The 13,913-nt window shown below is 45.8% G+C and overlaps 8 non-coding genes across 8 annotated transcripts; 3 read left to right on the forward strand and 5 right to left on the reverse strand.

Moving 5' to 3' along the window:
• The first annotated feature begins 2,123 nt into the window (after window positions 1-2,123).
• Window positions 2,124-2,195, forward strand: trnaw-cca. The gene has a single exon. It is a non-coding gene; the product is annotated as a tRNA-Trp (tRNA).
• A 1,541-nt stretch (window positions 2,196-3,736) lies between these two features.
• On the forward strand, window positions 3,737-3,809 carry trnaw-cca. Its single transcript has one exon. It is a non-coding gene; the product is annotated as a tRNA-Trp (tRNA).
• A 2,271-nt stretch (window positions 3,810-6,080) lies between these two features.
• Window positions 6,081-6,153, forward strand: trnaw-cca. The gene has a single exon. It is a non-coding gene; the product is annotated as a tRNA-Trp (tRNA).
• A 1,622-nt stretch (window positions 6,154-7,775) lies between these two features.
• Window positions 7,776-7,847, reverse strand: trnaw-cca. Its single transcript has one exon. It is a non-coding gene; the product is annotated as a tRNA-Trp (tRNA).
• Window positions 7,848-9,393: 1,546 nt separating this feature from the next.
• trnaw-cca lies at window positions 9,394-9,465 on the reverse strand. The gene has a single exon. It is a non-coding gene; the product is annotated as a tRNA-Trp (tRNA).
• A 681-nt stretch (window positions 9,466-10,146) lies between these two features.
• trnaw-cca lies at window positions 10,147-10,218 on the reverse strand. The gene has a single exon. It is a non-coding gene; the product is annotated as a tRNA-Trp (tRNA).
• A 1,537-nt stretch (window positions 10,219-11,755) lies between these two features.
• trnaw-cca lies at window positions 11,756-11,827 on the reverse strand. The gene has a single exon. It is a non-coding gene; the product is annotated as a tRNA-Trp (tRNA).
• Window positions 11,828-12,507: 680 nt separating this feature from the next.
• trnaw-cca lies at window positions 12,508-12,579 on the reverse strand. Its single transcript has one exon. It is a non-coding gene; the product is annotated as a tRNA-Trp (tRNA).
• Window positions 12,580-13,913: the final 1,334 nt, after the last annotated feature.

The raw sequence follows: 13,913 nt of genomic DNA on the forward strand, positions 1-13,913 counted from the left end.
TTGCCCAGGAAGTGTGCCCTGCAAGCTTTCACGTGCCCCTGGAACTCTCGACAACTTTCCCCTTTTAGGATAAGCCGGCCTCCTGCCAGTAACCATTTTACTTGACTTTCTGTATTTTTTTTCTGTTTGCAAAAACGTTTCAAGTAAACCGCTCCGTCAATTCCATTTGTAGCAAGCTATTAAATCTGTCAAGGTGCAGTAGAATATACACTTATGTCGTAAGATTCTTGAAAAATGATGCAGCTGGCAGGTGAAATGGCAGTGGAAGAATGGTGGGGAACGTGCTTTAAATAATGCTTTTTCAAAACCAGACAGCACCACAAAGTCCAATGTTACTGCCAGGCAGACAAAAAAAACTGCTTTCTTGAAAGCAAACATTCCCTGTCAAGGTCGGCTTTAAACACTGAGAAACACACTGGCAAACCTCTCAATTCAGATTTTATAGGCCATGTAGCGAAAAAAATGAATGGCGGTTCCTTATGTGAGCTGCCAGGTTTGGTGACCCTTGTTAAGGGATCAAAGGAAAGCGAATGGTGCCTTTTTGTTGAGCTGTCACGATCGGCGAGGCAGCTTGGCTAGAGAGGCTCCGTGCAGGACCTCGTGGCGCAACGTAGCGGTTCATGACTCCAGATCAGAGGTTTGCGTGTGTTCAAATCACGTCGGGGTCAAGTGCTCTTCAATTCACCTTGTTGTTTTCTGGTGGAAGCGGCGAAGTGAGTTGGCCTTTCTGAAGGCGGTCCTTAGGGGAGCCAGTTCGACTGAGGGAGACTGTATGGCCGAAAAGCTGAAACACGTGGATGACCAGAGGTCACGCCCTCAGAAATAAGCCCAGCATTTGTTGTTGTTCTTTTTGTTGCTGATTTTGTTAAATAACCCAGAATTCTTCAACTGGTAGCGATTCTTTCAGTCTCCCTCTTTTAAATGTTTCCAACAGATCTCTGCTCATGTGGCAAAAATTGCTTCAGCTTTGGCTTCGCAGCCTTTGTGCCGAAATGGTACAGCCTCCTGCTTTGCCGTTTTTGAAGTTCATGTGTTCAATTCCTGCCAGGCATCAAGCTTCCCTTGACATGCGATTGATGCAGTCATTGCAAATGCAGAGTCTCCCTTGGATTCTATGAGCTTCCGCGATGCATACCCTCCCCTCTTAATAGCACATGTGCACTTAGATTTCTTAGTGGATGCAACCTCTGCCAGCTGACTTTAAAGCTACACTTCCCAGGCACGCCGCATGTCAGAACTGCCAGAAGTTGCCTGCGCTTTCACAAGTGCCCTTGGAACATCTTTAACAGACTCCTCCTTTTAGGATAAGCCGGCCTTCCTGCGTAACATTTTACTTGACCTTGATTTGTTGCAAACATTAAGGAGGAGCTTCCGTGCAGACCTTGGCGCAACGGTTAGCGCGTTCTGACTCCAGATCAGAAGGTTGCGTGGTTCAAATCTACGTCGGGGTCAAGTGCTCTTCAATTCCCTTGTTGTTTTTGGTCGGAAGCGAAGTGAGTTGACCTTTCTGGAAGGCGGTCCTTAGGAAGAACAGTTTCGACTGAGGGAGACTGTAGGCCGAAAAGCTAAGACACGTGGACGACCAGAGGTACGCCCTCAGAATGAAGCCGCATTGTTGTGTTCTTTTGTTGTGCTGATTTTGTTAAATAACCCAGAATTCTTCACTAGGTACCGAAGTCTTTCAGTCTCCCTTTTAAATGTTCCAAACAGATCTCTGCTCATGTGGCAAAATTGCTTCAGCTTGGCTTCGCAGCCTTTGTGGCGAAAATGGTAGCGCTCCTGCTTGCCGGTTTTGAAGTTTCATGTTCAATTCCTGCCAGCGCAATAAGCTCCCTTGACATGTATGATGCATCAATTGCAAATACAAGGTCTCCTTGTGATTCTATGAGCTTCGCTGATGCAATACCCTTCCCTCTAATGCACATTGTCATTTTAGATATTTCTTAGTGGATGCATACCTCTGCCATGCTGAGCTTAAGCTAACTTCCCAGCATGCCTGTGTCAGACTGCCCAGGAAGCCTTTCACATGGCCCCTGGAACTCTTAACAGACTCCTCTTTTAGAATAAGCCAGCCTCCTGCAGTAACCATTTTACTTGACTTGGGTAAGGAGGGCTCCGTGCAAGACCTCGTGGCGCAACGGTAGCGCGTCTGACTCCAGATCAGAAGGTTGCGTGTTCAAATCACGTCGGGGTCAAGTGCTGTTAATTTGCCTTTATTGTTTTCCGGCGGGAAGCGGAATTGAGTTGCCTTTCTGGAAGGTGGTCGTTAGGAGAGCAGCTTTACTGAGGGAGACTGTAGGCCGAAAAGCTAAAAGCCACTCGGACAGACCAGAGGACTACGCCCTCAGAATGAAGCCTGCATTGTTGTTGTTCTTGTTGTTGTGGCTTGATTTGTTAATTAACCAGAATTCTTCACAGGTAACCGAAGTCTTTCATTTCTCCCTTTTAAATGGCTCCAAACAGATCTTTGCTCAGTTGGCAACATTGCTTTACAGGCCTTCCATTGTTGAGTATATGACAAACGCAAGGCTACCTTAGAGTTCCACGAGCATCAGATAAAGGAATACTTGCAAAAATGACATGGCGGCTTAAGAAAGCTCTCAATAATAACACAGTTAAAACCCCTTTCCATCTCCAATCTCTCTGTCTTCTCCTTTAAAACATTGGCGCACCATGCAAAGGCATCAAGGAGCAATGAATGATGAAACAGCTAAAGACTTGTGATTCACAAAAGGCTTTAAAGGACCGATGGTTGCAAGCAAACATTTCCTTGTTCAAGGCAGCTAATTTTTCTGCTGAAAAGTAAAGGTATTACAAGGGCCATAGAATGAAAAAATGAATGGCGGTACCTTATGCGTGCTGTCAGTATTGGTGACACCAGTTTTGCTTTGCAGGGCCTTTGTGGCGAAACGGTAGAGCTCCTGCTTGCGTTCTGAAGGTTTTGGTTCAATTCCTGCCAGAGCATCAAGTTCCCTTTAACATGCGTTAATGAGTCAATTGCATGCAAGAGTGTCTTGTGATTCTATGAGCTTCCGCTGATGCAATTCCCTCCCCTCTAAAGCACGTTGCAGCTTAAGATGTCTCTTATGGATGCATACCTCCGCCGTGCTGAGCTTCAGCTTCCCTCCAGGCACGCCCATGTCAGACTGCCCAGGAAGTGGTCGCTTGCGCAGCCCTATTTTCCGTGCCCCTGGAACTCTCGACAGACTCCCCTTTTAGGATAAGCCGGCCTCCTGCAGTAACCATTTTACTTGACTTTCTGTATTTTTTTTCTGTTTGCAAAAACATTTCAAGTAAAACCGCTTCCGTCATTCCATTTGTAGCAAGCTTAAATCGTCAAAGGTGCAGGTAGAATATACACTTATGTCGTAGATTCTGAAAAATGATGCAGCTGGCAGGTGACAATGGCAGTGGAAGAATGGTGGGAAACGTGCTTTAAAATAATGCTTTTTCAAAAACAGACAGACAAAGTCAATGTTATGCAAGCGGACAAAAAAAAACTGCTTTCTGAAAGCAAACATTCCCTGATCAAGGTCGCTTTAAACACTGAGAACACACTGGCAAACCTCTCAATCAGATTCTTATAGGCCATGTAGTGAAAAAATGAATGGCGGTTCCTTATGTGAGCTGCCAGGGTTGGTGACCCTTGTTAAGGGATCAAAAGGAAAGCGAATGGTGGCCCTTTTTTGTGAGCTGTCACGATCGGCAAGCAGCTTGGCTAGAGAGGCTCCGTGCAGACCTCGTGGCGCAACGGCTAGCGCGTTTGACTCCAGATCAGAAGGTTGCGTGTTCAAATCACGTCGGGGTCAAGTGCTCTTCAATTCCCCTTGTTGTTTTCTGTGGAAGCGAAGTGAGTTGCCTTTCTGAAAGGCGGTCCTTAGGAAGAGCAGTTCGACTGAGGGAGACTGTAGGCCGAAAAGCTGAAGACACGTGGACTGACCAGAGGTCACGCCCTCAGAATGAAGCCAGCTTTGTTGTTCTTTTTGTTGCTGATTTTGTTAAATAACCAGAATTCTTCACTGGTAGCCGATTCTTTCAGTCTCCCTTTTAATGTTTCCAAACAGATCTCTGCTCATGTTGGCAAAATTGCTTCAGCTTGGCTTCCAGCCTTTGTGGCGAAATGGTAGCGCTCCTGCTTGCGGTTTTGAAGTTTCATGGTTCAATTCCTGCCAGCGCAATAAGCTCCTTTGACATGTATGATGCATCAATTGCAAATACAAGAGTCTCTCTTGTAGATTCTATGAGCTTCCGCTGATGCAATACCCTCCCTCTAATGCACATTGTCATTTTAGATATTTCTTAGTGGATGCATACCTCTGCCATGCTGAGCTTAAGCTAACTTCCCAGCATGCCTGTGTCAGACTGCCCAGGAAGCCTTTCACATTGGCCCCTGGAACTCTTAACAGACTCCTCTTTTAGAATAAGCCAGCCTCCTGCAGTAACCATTTTACTTGACTTGGGTAAGGAGGGCTCCGTGCAGACCTCGTGGCGCAACGGTAGCGCGTCTGACTCAGATCAGAAGGTTGCGTGTTCAAATCACGTCGGGTCAAGTGCTGTTTAATTTGCCTTTATTGTTTTCCGGCGAAGCGGAATTGAGTTGGCCTTTCTGGAAGGTGGTCGTTAGGAGAGCAGCTTTACTGAGGAGACTGTAGGCCGAAAAGCTAAAGCCACTCGGACAGACCAGAGACTACGCCCTCAGAATGAAGCCTGCATTTGTTGTTGTTCTTGTTGTTGTGGCTGATTTTGTTAATTAACCCAGAATCTTTCACAGGTAAACCGAGTCTTTTCATTCTCCCTTTTAAATGGCTCCAAACAGATCTTTGCTCACGTTGCAACATTGCTTTACAGGCTTCCATTGTTGAGTATATGACAAACGCAAGGCTACCTTAGAGTTCCACGAGCATCAGATAAAGGAATACTTGCAAAAATGACATGGCGGCCTTAAGAAAGCTCTCATAATACACACAGTTAAAACCCCTTTCCATCTCCAATCTCTCTGTCTTTCTCCTTTAAAAACATTGGCGCACCATGCAAAGGCAATCAAGGAGCAATGAATGATGAAACAGCTAAAGACTTGTGATTCAACAAAAGGCTTTTAAAGGACCGATGGTTGCAAGCAAAACATTTCCTGTTCAAGGCAGCTAATTTTTCTGCTGAAAAGTAAAGGTATTACAAGGGCCATAGAATGAAAAAAATGAATGGCGGTACCTTATGCGTGCTGTCAGTATTGGTGACACAGTTTTGCTTTGCAGCCTTTGTGGCGAAACGGTAGAGCTCCTGCTTGCAGTTCTGAAGGTTCGTGGTTCAATTCCTGCAGAGCATCAAGTTCCCTTTAACATGCGTTAATGAGTCAATTGCAAGAGTGTCCTTGTGATTCTATGAGCTTCGCTGATGCAATTCCTCCCCCTCTAAAGCACGTTGCAGCTTAAGATGTCTCTTAGTGGATGCATACCTCCGCCGTGCTGAGCTTCAGCTTCCCTCCAGGCACGCCATGTCAGACTGCCCAGGAAGTGTGCCTGCAAGCTTTCACTGCCCCTGGAACTCTCGACAGACTCCCCTTTTAGGATAAGGCCGGCCTCCTGCAGTAACCATTTTACTTGACTTTCTGTTATTTTTTTCTGTTTGCAAACATTTCAAGTAAACCGCTTCCGTCATTCCATTTGTAGCAAGCTTAAAATCGTCAAGGTGCAGGTAGAATATACACTTATGTCGTAGATTCTGAAAAATGATGCAGCTGGCAGGTGACAATGCAGTGGAAGAATGGTGGGAAACGTGCTTTAAAATAATGCTTTTCAAAAACAGACAGGCACAAAGTCAATGTTACTGCAGCGGACAAAAAAAACTGCTTTCTGAAAGCAAAACATTCCCTGATCAAGGTCGCTTTAAACACTGAGAACACACTGGCAAACCTCTCAATCAGATTCTTATAGGCCATGTAGTGAAAAAATGAATGGCGGTTCCTTATGTGAGCTGCCAGGGTTGGTGACCCTTGTTAGGGATCAAAAGGAAAAAGCGAATGGTGGCCCTTTTTTGTGAGCTGTCACGATCGGCAAGCAGCTTGGCTAGAGAGGCTCCGTGCAGACCTCGTGGCGCAACGGTAGCGCGTCTGACTCCAGATCAGAAGGTTGCGTGTTCAAATCACGTCTGGGGTCAAGTGCTCTTCAATTCACCTTGTTGTTTTTCTGTGGCGGAAGTGAGTTGGCCTTTCTGAAAGGCGGTCCTTAGGAAGAGCAGTTCGACTGAGGGAGACTTAGGCCGAAAAGCTGAAGACACGTGGACTGACCAGAGGTCACGCCCTCAGAATGAAGCCAGCATTTGTTGTTGTTCTTTTTGTTGCTGATTTTGTTAAATAACCCAGAAATTCTTCACTGGTAGCCGATTCTTTCAGTCTCCCTTTTAATGTTTCCAAACAGATCTCTGCTCATGTGGCAAAATTGCTTCAGCTTTGGCTTCGCCAGCCTTTGTGCGCGAAATGGTTAGCGCTCCTGCTTGCCGGTTTTGAAGTTTCATGGTTTCAATTCCTGCCAGCGCAATAAAGCTCCCTTTTGACATGTATTGTGCCATTCAATTGCAATCAAAGAGTCTCCTTGTGAGTCTATGAGCTTCGCTGATGCAATACCCTCCCCTCTATGCACCATTGTCATTTTAGATATTTCTTAGTGGATGCATACCTCTGCCATGCTGAGCTTAAGCTAACTTCCCAGCATGCCTGTGTCAGACTGCCAGGAAGCCTTTCACATGGCCCCTGGAATTCTTAACAGACTCCTCTTTTAGAATAAGCCAGGCTCCTGCAGTAACCATTTTACTTGACTTGGGTAAGGAGGGCTCCGTGCAGACCTCGTGGCGCAACGGTAGCCGGTCTGACTCCAGATCAGAAGGGTTGCGTTGTTCAAATCACGCGGGGTCAAGTGCTGTTTAATTTGCCTTTATTGTTTTCCGGCGGAAGCGGAATTGAGTTGGCCTTTCTGGAGGTGGTCGTAGGAGAGCAGCTTTACTGAGGGGACTGTAGGCCGAAAAGCTAAAGCCACTCGGACATGACCAGAGACTACGCCCTCAGAATGAAGCCTGCATTTGTTGTTGTTCTTGTTGTTGTGGCTGATTTGTTAATTACCCAGAATTCTTCACAGGTAACCGAGTCTTTCATTCTCCCTTTTAAATGGCTCCAAACAGATCTTTTGCTCACTGCAACATTTCTTACAGCCTCCATTGTTGAGTATATGACAAACGCAGAGGCTACCTTAGAGTTCCACGAGCATCAGATAAAGAAAATTGCAAAAATACATGGCGGCTTAGAAACTCTCAATAATACACACAGTTAAAACCCCTTTCCATCTCCAATCTCTCCTTCTTTCTCCTTTAAACTTTGCGCACCATCAAAGGCATGCAAGGGAGCAATTGAAGATGAAACAGCTAAAGGGGGACTTTGTGATTCACAAAGGGTTTAAAAGGACCGATGGTTGCAAGCAAAACATTTCCTGTTCAGGCAGCTAACTTTTTTCTGCTGAAAAGTAAAGTATTACAAGGGCCATAGAATGAAAAACATGTAATGCGGGTACCTTATGCGTTGCATTGTCAGTATTGGTGACACAGTTTTGCTTTGGGCAGCCTTTGTGGCGAGCTGGCTTCATTCTGAGGGCGTGACCTCTGGTCAGTCCACGTGTCTTCAGCTTTTCGGCCTAAAGTCTCCCTCAGTCGAACTGCTCTTCCTAAGGACCGCCTTTCAGAAAGGCCAACTCACTTCCGCCAGAAAACAACAAGGTGAATTGAAGAGCACTTGACCCCGACGTGATTTGAACACGCAACCTTCTGATCTGGAGTCAGACGCGCTACCGTTGCGCCACGAGGTCTGCACGGAGCCTCTCTAGCCAAGCTGCTCGCCGATCGTGACAGCTCACAAAAAAGGGCCACCATTCGCTTTTCCTTTTGATCCCTTAACAAGGGTCACCAACCCTGGCAGCTCACATAAGGAACCGCCATTCATTTTTTCACTACATGGCCTATAAGAATCTGATTGAGAGGTTTGCCAGTGTGTTCTCAGTGTTTAAAGCGACCTTGATCAGGGAATGTTTGCTTTCAGAAAGCAGTTTTTTTGTCCGCTTGCAGTAACATTGACTTTGTGCCTGTCTGTTTTTGAAAAAGCATTATTTTAAAGCACGTTTCCCACCATTCTTCCACTGCCATTGTCACCTGCCAGCTGCAATCATTTTCAGAATCTACGACATAAGTGTATATTCTACCTGCACCCTTTGACGATTTAAGCTTGCTACAAATGGAATGACGGAAGCGGTTTTACTTGAAATGTTTTTGCAAACAGAAAAAAAATACAGAAAGTCAAGTAAAATGGTTACTGCAGGAGGCCGGCTTATCCTAAAAGGGGAGTCTGTCGAGAGTTCCAGGGGGCACGTGAAAGCTTGCAGGCACACTTCCTGGGCAGTCTGACATGGGCGTGCCTGGAGGGAAGCTGAAGCTCAGCACGGCGGAGGTATGCATCCACTAAAGAGACATCTTAAGCTGCAACGTGCTTTAGAGGGGAGGGAAATTGCATCAGCGGAAGCTCATAGAATCAACAAGGACACTCTTGCAATTTGCAATTGACTCATTAACGCATGTTAAAGGGAACTTGATGCTCTGGCAGGAATTGACCACGAACCTTCAGAACTGCAAGCAGGAGCTCTACCGTTTCGCCACAAAGGCTGCATAGCAAAACTGTGTCACCAATACTGACAGCACGCATAAGGTACCGCCATTCATTTTTTCATTCTATGGCCCTTGTAATACCTTTACTTTTCAGCAGAAAAATTAGCTGCCTTGAACAGGAAATGTTTGCTTGCAACCATCGGTCCTTTTAAAGCCTTTTGTGAATCACAAGTCTTTAGCTGTTTCATCATTCATTGCTCCTTGATGCCTTTGCATGGTGCGCCAATGTTTTTAAAGGAGAAAGACAGAGAGATTGGAGATGGAAAGGGGTTTTAACTGTGTGTATTATTGAGAGCTTTCTTAAGCCGCCATGTCATTTTTGCAAGTATTCCTTTATCTGATGCTCGTGGAACTCTAAGGTAGCCTTGCGTTTGTCATATACTCAACAATGGAAGGCCTGTAAAGCAATGTTGCCACGTGAGCAAAGATCTGTTTGGAGCCATTTAAAAGGGAGAATGAAAGACTCGGTTACCTGTGAAGAATTCTGGGTTAATTAACAAAATCAGCCACAACAACAAGAACAACAACAAATGCAGGCTTCATTCTGAGGGCGTAGTCTCTGGTCTGTCCGAGTGGCTTTAGCTTTTCGGCCTACAGTCTCCCTCAGTAAAGCTGTTCTCCTAACGACCACCTTCCAGAAAGGCCAACTCAATTCCGCTTCCGCCGGAAAACAATAAAGGCAAATTAAACAGCACTTGACCCCGACGTGATTTGAACACGCAACCTTCTGATCTGGAGTCAGACGCGCTACCGTTGCGCCACGAGGTCTGCACGGAGCCCTCCTTACCCAAAGTCAAGTAAAATGGTTACTGCAGGAGGCTGGCTTATTCTAAAAGAGGAGTCTGTTAAGAGTTCCAGGGGCCATGTGAAAGGCTTCCTGGGCAGTCTGACACAGGCATGCTGGGAAGTTAGCTTAAGCTCAGCATGGCAGAGGTATGCATCCACTAAGAAATATCTAAAATGACAATGTGCATTAGAGGGGAGGGTATTGCATCAGCGGAAGCTCATAGACTCACAAGGAGACTCTTGTATTTGCAATTGATGCATCAATACATGTCAAAGGGAGCTTATTGCGCTGGCAGGAATTGAACCATGAAACTTCAAAACCGGCAAGCAGGAGCGCTACCATTTCGCCACAAAGGCTGGGCAGCCAAGCTGAAGCAATTTTGCCACATGAGCAGAGATCTGTTTGGAAACACTTAAAAGGGAGACTGAAAGAATCGGCTACCAGTGAAGAATTCTGGGTTATTTAACAAAATCAGCAACAAAAAGAACAACAACAAATGCTGGCTTCATTCTGAGGGCGTGACCTCTGGTCAGTCCACGTGTCTTCAGCTTTTCGGCCTACAGTCTCCCTCAGTCGAACTGCTCTTCCTAAGGACCGCCTTTCAGAAAGGCCAACTCACTTCCGCTTCCACCAGAAAACAACAAGGTGAATTGAAGAGCACTTGACCCCGACGTGATTTGAATACGCAACCTTCTGATCTGGAGTCAGACGCGCTACCGTTGCGCCACGAGGTCTGCACGGAGCCTCTCTAGCCAAGCTGCTTGCCGATCGTGACAGCTCACAAAAAAGGGCCACCATTCGCTTTTCCTTTTGATCCCTTAACAAGGGTCACCAACCCTGGCAGCTCACATAAGGAACCGCCATTCATTTTTTCACTACATGGCCTATAAGAATCTGATTGAGAGGTTTGCCAGTGTGTTCTCAGTGTTTAAAGCGACCTTGATCAGGGAATGTTTGCTTTCAGAAAGCAGTTTTTTTGTCCGCTTGCCATTAACATTGACTTTGTGCCTGTCTGTTTTTGAAAAAAGCATTATTTTAAAGCACGTTTCCCACCATTCTTCCACTGCCATTGTCACCTGCCAGCTGCATCATTTTTCAGAATCTACGACATAAGTGTATATTCTACCTGCACCTTTGACGATTTAAGCTTGCTACAAATGGAATGACGGAAGCGGTTTTACTTGAAATGTTTTTGCAAACAGAAAAAAAATACAGAAAGTCAAGTAAAATGGTTACTGCAGGAGGCCGGCTTATCCTAAAAGGGGAGTCTGTCGAGAGTTCCAGGGGGCACGTGAAAGCTTGCAGGCACACTTCCTGGGCAGTCTGACATGGGCGTGCCTGGAGGGAAGCTGAAGCTCAGCACGGCGGAGGTATGCATCCACTAAGAGACATCTTAAGCTGCAACGTGCTTTAGAGGGGAGGGAATTGCATCAGCGGAAGCTCATAGAATCACAAGGACACTCTTGCAATTGACTCATTAACGCATGTTAAAGGGAACTTGATGCTCTAGCAGGAATTGAACCACGAACCTTCAGAACCGCAAGCAGGAGCTCTACCGTTTCGCCACAAAGGCTGCAAAGCAAAACTGTGTCACCAATACTGACAGCACGCATAAGGTACCGCCATTCATTTTTTCATTCTATGGCCCTTGTAATACCTTTACTTTTCAGCAGAAAAATTAGCTGCCTTGAACAGGAAATGTTTGCTTGCAACCATCGGTCCTTTAAAAGCCTTTTGTGAATCACAAGTCTTTAGCTGTTTCATCATTCATTGCTCCTTGATGCCTTTGCATGGTGCGCCAATGTTTTAAAGGAGAAAGACAGAGAGATTGGAGATGGAAAGGGGTTTTAACTGTGTGTATTATTGAGAGCTTTCTTAAGCCGCCATGTCATTTTTGCAAGTATTCCTTTATCTGATGCTCGTGGAACTCTAAGGTAGCCTTGCGTTTGTCATATACTCAACAATGGAAGGCCTGTAAAGCAATGTTGCCACGTGAGCAAAGATCTGTTTGGAGCCATTTAAAAGGGAGAATGAAAGACTCGGTTACCTGTGAAGAATTCTGGGTTAATTAACAAAATCAGCCACAACAACAAGAACAACAACAAATGCAGGCTTCATTCTGAGGGCGTAGTCTCTGGTCTGTCCGAGTGGCTTTAGCTTTTCGGCCTACAGTCTCCCTCAGTAAAGCTGCTCTCCTAACGACCACCTTCCAGAAAGGCCAACTCAATTCCGCTTCCGCCGGAAAACAATAAAGGCAAATTAAACAGCACTTGACCCCGACGTGATTTGAACACGCAACCTTCTGATCTGGAGTCAGACGCGCTACCGTTGCGCCACGAGGTCTGCACGGAGCCCTCCTTACCCAAGTCAAGTAAAATGGTTACTGCAGGAGGCTGGCTTATTCTAAAAGAGGAGTCTGTTAAGAGTTCCAGGGGCCATGTGAAAGGCTTCCTGGGCAGTCTGACACAGGCATGCTGGGAAGTTAGCTTAAGCTCAGCATGGCAGAGGTATGCATCCACTAAGAAATATCTAAAATGACAATGTGCATTAGAGGGGAGGGTATTGCATCAGCGGAAGCTCATAGAATCACAAGGAGACTCTTGTATTTGCAATTGATGCATCAATACATGTCAATGGGAGCTTATTGCGCTGGCAGGAATTGAACCATGAAACTTCAAAACCGGCAAGCAGGAGCGCTACCATTTCGCCACAAAGGCTGCGAAGCCAAGCTGAAGCAATTTTGCCACATGAGCAGAGATCTGTTTGGAAACATTTAAAAGGGAGACTGAAAGAATCGGCTACCAGTGAAGAATTCTGGGTTATTTAACAAAATCAGCAACAAAAAGAACAACAACAAATGCTGGCTTCATTCTGAGGGCGTGACCTCTGGTCAGTCCACGTGTCTTCAGCTTTTCGGCCTACAGTCTCCCTCAGTCGAACTGCTCTTCCTAAGGACCGCCTTTCAGAAAGGTCAACTCACTTCCGCTTCCACCAGAAAACAACAAGGGGAATTGAAGAGCACTTGACCCCGACGTGATTTGAACACGCAACCTTCTGATCTGGAGTCAGACGCGCTACCGTTGCGCCACGAGGTCTGCACGGAGTCTCTCTAGCCAAGCTGCTTGCCGATCGTGACAGCTCACAAAAAAGGGCCACCATTCGCTTTTCCTTTTGATCCCTTAACAAGGGTCACCAACCCTGGCAGCTCACATAAGGAACCGCCATTCATTTTTTCACTACATGGCCTATAAGAATCTGATTGAGAGGTTTGCCAGTGTGTTCTCAGTGTTTAAAGCGACCTTGATCAGGGAATGTTTGCTTTCAGAAAGCAGTTTTTTTGTCCGCTTGCAGTAACATTGACTTTGTGCCTGTCTGTTTTTGAAAAAGCATTATTTTAAAGCACGTTTCCCACCATTCTTCCACTGCCATTGTCACCTGCCAGCTGCATCATTTTTCAGAATCTACGACATAAGTGTATATTCTACCTGCACCTTTGACGATTTAAGCTTGCTACAAATGGAATGACGGAAGCGGTTTTACTTGAAATGTTTTTGCAAACAGAAAAAAAATACAGAAAGTCAAGTAAAATGGTTACTGCAGGAGGCCGGCTTATCCTAAAAGGGGAGTCTGTCGAGAGTTCCAGGGGGCACGTGAAAGCTTGCAGGCACACTTCCTGGGCAGTCTGACATGGGCGTGCCTGGAGGGAAGCTGAAGCTCAGCACGGCGGAGGTATGCATCCACTAAGAGACATCTTAAGCTGCAACGTGCTTTAGAGGGGAGGGAATTGCATCAGCGGAAGCTCATAGAATCACAAGGACACTCTTGCATTTGCAATTGACTCATTAACGCATGTTAAAGGGAACTTGATGCTCTGGCAGGAATTGAACCACAAACCTTCAGAACTGCAAGCAGGAGCTCTACCGTTTCGCCACAAAGGCTGCAAAGCAAAACTGTGTCACCAATACTGACAGCACGCATAAGGTACCGCCATTCATTTTTTCATTCTATGGCCCTTGTAATACCTTTACTTTTCAGCAGAAAAATTAGCTGCCTTGAACAGGAAATGTTTGCTTGCAACCATCGGTCCTTTTAAAGCCTTTTGTGAATCACAAGTCTTTAGCTGTTTCATCATTCATTGCTCCTTGATGCCTTTGCATGGTGCGCCAATGTTTTAAAGGAGAAAGACAGAGAGATTGGAGATGGAAAGGGGTTTTAACTGTGTGTATTATTGAGAGCTTTCTTAAGCCGCCATGTCATTTTTGCAAGTATTCCTTTATCTGATGCTCGTGGAACTCTAAGGTAGCCTTGCGTTTGTCATATACTCAACAATGGAAGGCCTGTAAAGCAATGTTGCCACATGAGCAAAGATCTGTTTGGAGCCATTTAAAAGGGAGAATGAAAGACTCGGTTACCTGTGAAGAATTCTGGG

This window comes from Xenopus tropicalis, chromosome 2, assembly GCF_000004195.4.
Source record: "Xenopus tropicalis strain Nigerian chromosome 2, UCB_Xtro_10.0, whole genome shotgun sequence".
Classification (NCBI taxonomy): Eukaryota; Metazoa; Chordata; class Amphibia; order Anura; family Pipidae; genus Xenopus; species Xenopus tropicalis.